At 45.9% G+C, this 6000-nt stretch overlaps 1 protein-coding gene across 1 annotated transcript in view; it reads right to left on the reverse strand.

Annotated features, from left to right (window-relative positions):
- The window catches only part of LOC138637383 (zinc finger protein 585A-like), a 64188-nt gene extending 63381 nt beyond the window's left edge, over positions 1–807 (reverse strand). The window contains exon 1 of the mRNA XM_069726045.1: positions 733–807. The gene's annotated coding sequence lies outside the window, so the exon portion shown is untranslated. The remainder of the gene's footprint in view (positions 1–732) is intronic.
- Positions 808–6000: the final 5193 nt, after the last annotated feature.

The raw sequence follows: 6000 nt of genomic DNA on the forward strand, positions 1-6000 counted from the left end.
TATATATAGTGTGTGTATATACGGTATTATATAGTGTGCATATATAGTGTGTGTATATACGGTATTATATATAGTGTGTGTGTATATACGGTATTATATATAGTGTGTGTATATACGGTATTATATATAGTGTGTGTATATACGGTATTATATATAGTGTGTGTATATACGGTATTATATATAGTGTGTGTGTATATACGGTATTATATATAGTGTGTGTATATACGGTATTATATATAGTGTGTGTATATACGGTATTATATATAGTGTGTGTATATACGGTATTATATATAGTGTGTGTATATACGGTATTATATATAGCGTGTGTATATACGGTATTATATATAGCGTGTGTATATACGGTATTATATATAGTGTGTGTATATACGGTATAGTGTGCATAGAGCTAGAGTGTGGATAGTGAGTATGTAGAGGTCCCTGCGTACACACATATATATACACACACTATACAGAGCCGTCGTTGTGTGCAGCCTGTCATCCCCCCACTCTTATTCTCCGCGGGAGACACACGTGCGCTTGTTGTCCTTTGTGTGGCTCCGTCAGCTGGATGAGTGGCCCTGTGTCCGCCCCCGCCCCGTACAGCGGCCCTGTGCAGTGATGGGCGGCGGGAGGTGGTGACCGGTTCCCCTGCACACACAGTACACGGAGGGGCCGCGCTCCTGCACTCCGCACCGCCCGGGGCCACAGCGGCCGCCGCCATTCCCTCCTCACCTCCTACAGTACCTGCCGTCCTCTACCTCCGGTGACGGTAAACAGGACGTGACGTCACACGGCCACGACCAGCGCCCACTCCTCCAGCCAATGAGAGAGCTGACGTGATTGGCTGTTACCAGGACACCGGCACGCTGCGGTCCTCCTCGCCAGTCAGGGCAGGAGAGACGTACTGTGCAGCGGTGCCGGAAAGCAGCGCGGTTACTATGACGACCAGTGCAGTGGTCCCCCGACGGCAGCCCACTATTTATTACCGTGGAGTCTTATGTATGTTCCCACTTTGTGAATATACATTAAACGTTTATTATTATTTTTCCCTTTATTTTTTAGTCCCTCTGGGTGATGTAAACATGACAGTGACAACCTAGGGGTAGCCAAAATTACCGTCACAAGGGGCAATCGGCGCTGGAGAGGACCCCCCAAAAGGATAAGTGCTGATAGCCGTGACTAACATCGGCATTTGCTTCTCTCTCAGACGTGGACAAGATGTTACTACGATTGTCAGTGGCTACTGCAGAGATCAATGTTGGGACAAGTGACTGGCTGCAGCGGTACAAGGCCGTACAGCAATAACAGGGTGTACAGATATAGTGCTGCTTGTACAGACATGAAGCCTTTCCACTAGAAAACAAAACTAGTAGGGGGCCTGGGCACCACTAGGGGAGGGATGGAGGGGTATTGCTGGATTTTGTCCATTTTTAACCCCTTAGCGACCGTCGATACGCCTTTTAACGGCGGCCGCTAAGGATACTTAAACCACAGCGCCGTTAGCTGTGGAAAAAGTGAATAGCACCCCCCAGAGGCCGATTTTCTCCAGGGTCTCGGCTGCCGAGGGTAGCCGAGACCAAAGAGAACATGATTCGGGGGGTTTTTAACCCACCCCGCATTTGCGATCGCCGGTAATTAACCGTTTGCCGGCGATCGCAAAAAAAAACAAAAAACGCGATCTCTTTTTAATTTCTCTGTCCTCCGATGTGATCGCACATCGGAGGACAGAGAAAAGGGGTCCCAGGTGGCCCCCCAATACTCACCTAGCTCCCCCGGTGCTCCTCGTGTCTCCCGGTGGGCGCCGCCATCTTCAAAATGCCGGGCGCATGCGCAGTCCGCCGGCCGGCCCCGCGAGAATCTTTGGGGTCTCGGCTGCCGGGGGTAGCCGAGACCCCAAAGAGCATGATCGGGGTCAGTTTTACCGACCCCTGTTTTGCGATCGCCGGTAATTAACTGTTTACCGGCGACCGCAAAAAAAAAAAAGTAAAGTGTAATTCTATGTCCTCTGATGTGATCGCACATCAGAGGACAGAGAAATAGGAGGATTCGGGGACCCTACAATACTCACCTGTGTCCCTGGATCCTCTTGCTGCTCCTCCTGGCCGCCGGCAGAAGAAAATGGCGGGCGCATGCGCAGTGCGCCCGCCATCTGTCTCCATCTGCCGGCCGGCAGGAGAACAGCAGTTGGGGCTAAAATTAGGGGTAGGGTTAGGGATAGGGTTAGGGTTAGGGCTAAATTTAGGGTTGGGGCTCAATTTAGGGTTAGGGTTGGGGCTAAATTTAGGGTTAGGGTTGGGGCTAAATTTAGGGTTAGGGTTGGGGCTAAATTTAGGGTTAGGGTTGGGGCTAAATTTAGGGTTAGGTTTCTTTCACACTTACGTCGGTACGGGGCCGTCGCAATGCGTCGGCCCGACATACCGACGCACGTTGTGAAAATTGTGCACAACGTGGGCAGCAGCTGTAGTTTTTCAACGCATCCGCTGCCCAATCTATGTCCTGGGGAGGAGGGGGCGGAGTTACGTCCACGCATGCGCGGTCAGAAATGGCGGATGCGACGTACAAAAAAAACGTTACATTGAACGTTTTTTTGTGCTGACGGTCCACCAAAACACAACTGATCCAGTGCACGACGGACGCGACGTGTGGCCATCCGTCACGATCCGTCGGCAAGTCTATGGGCAAAAAAAGCATCCTGCGGGCACATTTGCAGGATTCGTTTCTTGTCCAAAATGACGGATTGCGACGGAATGCCAAACGACGCAAGTGTGAAAGTAGCCTTAGGGTTAGGGTTGGGGCTAAAGTTAGGGCTAGGGTTGCAGCTAAAGTTAGGGTTAGAGCTGGGATTAGGGTTAGGGTTTGGATTAGGGTTGGTATTAGGGTTAGGGTTGGCATTAGGGTTACGCTTGGGATTAGGGTTAGGTTTGGGATTAGGGTTAGGGTTGTGATTAGGGGTGTATTGGGATTAGGGTTAGGTTTGAGGTTAGGGTTGAGATTAGGATTAGGGGTGTGTTGGATTTAGGGTTTTGATTAGGGTTATGGTTAGGGTTGACATTAGGGTTGTTTTGGGGTAAGGGTTGTGATTATGGTTAGGGTTAGTGATTAGGATTATGGATCAGGTTGGGATTAGGGTTAGGGGTGTGTTGGGGTTAGGGTTGGAGCTAGAATTGGGGGGTTTCCACTGTTTAGGTACATCAGGGGGTCTCCAAAAACGACAGCCAATTTTGCGCTCAAAAAGTCAAATGGTGCTCCCTTCTGAGCTCTGCCATGCGCCCAAACAGTGGGTTACCCCCACATATGGGGCATCAGCGTACTCGGGATAAATTGGACAACAACTTCTGGGGTCCAATTTCTCTTGTTACCCTTGTGAAAATAAAAACTTGGGGGCTACAATATCTTTTTTGTGAAAAAAAAAAATATTTTTTATTTTCACGACTCTGCATTCTAAACTTCTGTGAAGCACTTGGGCATTCAAAGTTCTCACCACACATCTAGATAAGTTCCTTGGGGGGTCTAGTTTCCAAAATGGGGTCACTTGTGGAGGGTTTCTACTGGTTAGGTACATCAGGGGCTCTGCAAACGCAACATAACGCCCGCAGACCATTCTATCAAAGTCTGCATTCCAAAACGGCGCTCCTTCCTTCCGAGCTCTGCCGTGCGCCCAAACAGTGGTTTACCCCCACATATGGGGTACCAGCATACTCAGGACAAATTGGACAACAACTTTTGGGGTCCAATTTCTCTTGTTACCCTTGTGAAAATAAAAACGTGGGGGCTAAAAAATCTTTCTTGTGGAAAAAATTTTTTTTTATTTTCACGGCTCTGCATTATAAACTTCTGTGAAGCACTTGGGCATTCAAGGTTCTCACCACACATCTAGATAAGTTCCATGGGGGGTCTAGTTTCCAAAATGGGGTCACTTGTGGGGGATTTCTACTGTTTAGGCACATCAGGGGCTCTCCAAACGCGACATGGCGTCCGATCTCAATTCCAGCCAATTCTACATTGAAAAAGTAAAACGGCACTCCTTCACTTCCAAGCTCTGCGGTGCGCCCAAACAGTGGTTTACCCTCACATATGGGGTATCGACGTATTCAGGAGAAATCGCACAACAACTTTTGTGGTCTAATTTCTCCTGTTACCCTTGTGAAAATAAGAATTTGTGGGCGAAAAGATCATTTTTGTGTAAACAAAAGCGATTTTTTATTTTCACGGCTCTACGTTATAAACTTCTGTGAAGCACTTGGGGGTTCAAAGTGTTCACCACACATCTAGATAAGTTCCTTAAGGGGTCTAGTTTCCAAAATGGTGTCACTTGAGGGGTTTCCACTGTTTAGGTACATCAGGGGCTCTCTAAACGTGACATGGCGTCCGATCTCAATTCCAGCCAATTCTGCATTGAAAAAGTCAAACGGCGCTCCTTCACTTCTAAGTTCTGCGGTGCGCCCAAAAAGTGGTTTACCCCCACATATGGGGTATTGGCGTATTCAGGAGAAATTGCATAACAAAATTTATGGTTACATTTCTGTTTTTACACTTGTGAAAATAAAAAAAATGGTTCTGAATTAAGATGTTTGCAAAAAAAAGTTAAATGTTAATTTTTTCCTTCCACATTGTTTCAGTTCCTGTGAAGCACGTAAAGGGTTAATAAACTTCTTGAATGTGGTTTTGAGAACCTTGAGGGGTGCAGTTTTTAGAATGGTGTCACACTTCATTATTTTCTATTATATAGACCCCTCAAAATGACTTCAAATGTGATGTGGTCCCTAAAAAAAATGGTGTTGTAAAAATGAGAAATTGCTGGTCAACTTTTAACCCTTATAACTCCCTAACAAAAAAAAATTTTGTTTCCAAAATTGTGCTGATGTAAAGTAGACATGTGGGAAATGTTATTTATTAACTATTTTTCGTGACATATCTCTCTGATTTAAGGGCATGAAAATACAAAGTTTGAAAATTGCAAAATTTTAAAAATTTTCGCCATATTTCCGTTTTTTTCATAAATAATCGCAAGTAATATCGAAGAAATGTTACCACTAACATGAAGTACAATATGTCACGAAAAAACAATCTCAGAATCACTGGGATCCGTTGAAGCGTTCCAGAGTTATAACCTCATAAAGTGACAGTGGTCAGAATTGCAAAAATTGGCCTGGTCATTAAGTACCAAATTGGCTCTGTCACTAAGGGGTTAATTATACAACACATTTCAAGCAGACCTGTCACCAGGTAAAAAGTGGCCCCTTCTTGCTCTTATTTTGTTCCCTCTGCTCTCCTGATTATTTTCACTTTTTTTCTCTTTCAACATCTGCCATGCGGTTCCAGAGATATGGGTCTTTTATGTATTGCTGATTTTTATAGTGTTTACAAGGGAGCATGGTTCACAGCTGAAGACACACTCAGGAAGAACCTGTGAGTAGAGATGGAGGAACCCAAACCCTACAGTTCGGGCACGGTCCCCGAGCACACACTTCACCACGAACTCTTTGTTATTGTTCCAGTTCTGCTCCCTGAAAACCGGCGGCTCTTTTCAGCAGTAAGATCATTACCTCTGGTCAGAGCGCTGTGGCTCCTACTCTGTCCGATGACATTGTGAGCCCACAGCTCTGACCAGAGGTAAAAAGTTTACCTACAGTCACAGGTGTCGGCTGATGACACTACTACTCCCATCAGCCTGCTGTCGCTAATACCAGCGAGAGCAGGTGGCGGCTGATGGGAGTACTTATCAGCCTGCGCTATAAATAAATAATAACTAAAAAACAAAAACCAGCATGGGTTCCCCTGTATTTGTGATAATTAACCTAGCAAAACTCACAGCTGGGGACTGCAACCCTCAGCTGTCAGCTTCAGCAAGGCTGGTTATCAAGAATAGAGGGGTCATGGTGTGTGATAACATAAAACGGGAACAACATAACCCATATATTAATTTTATACAAAGCGGGTATAGATAACGACCATGCAAAAATACTCTATGATCTGATAATGCTTATAGATATAAGCCCC

The sequence above is a fragment of the Ranitomeya imitator genome, chromosome 1 (genome assembly GCF_032444005.1).
Source record: "Ranitomeya imitator isolate aRanImi1 chromosome 1, aRanImi1.pri, whole genome shotgun sequence".
NCBI classification, from domain to species: Eukaryota; Metazoa; Chordata; class Amphibia; order Anura; family Dendrobatidae; genus Ranitomeya; species Ranitomeya imitator.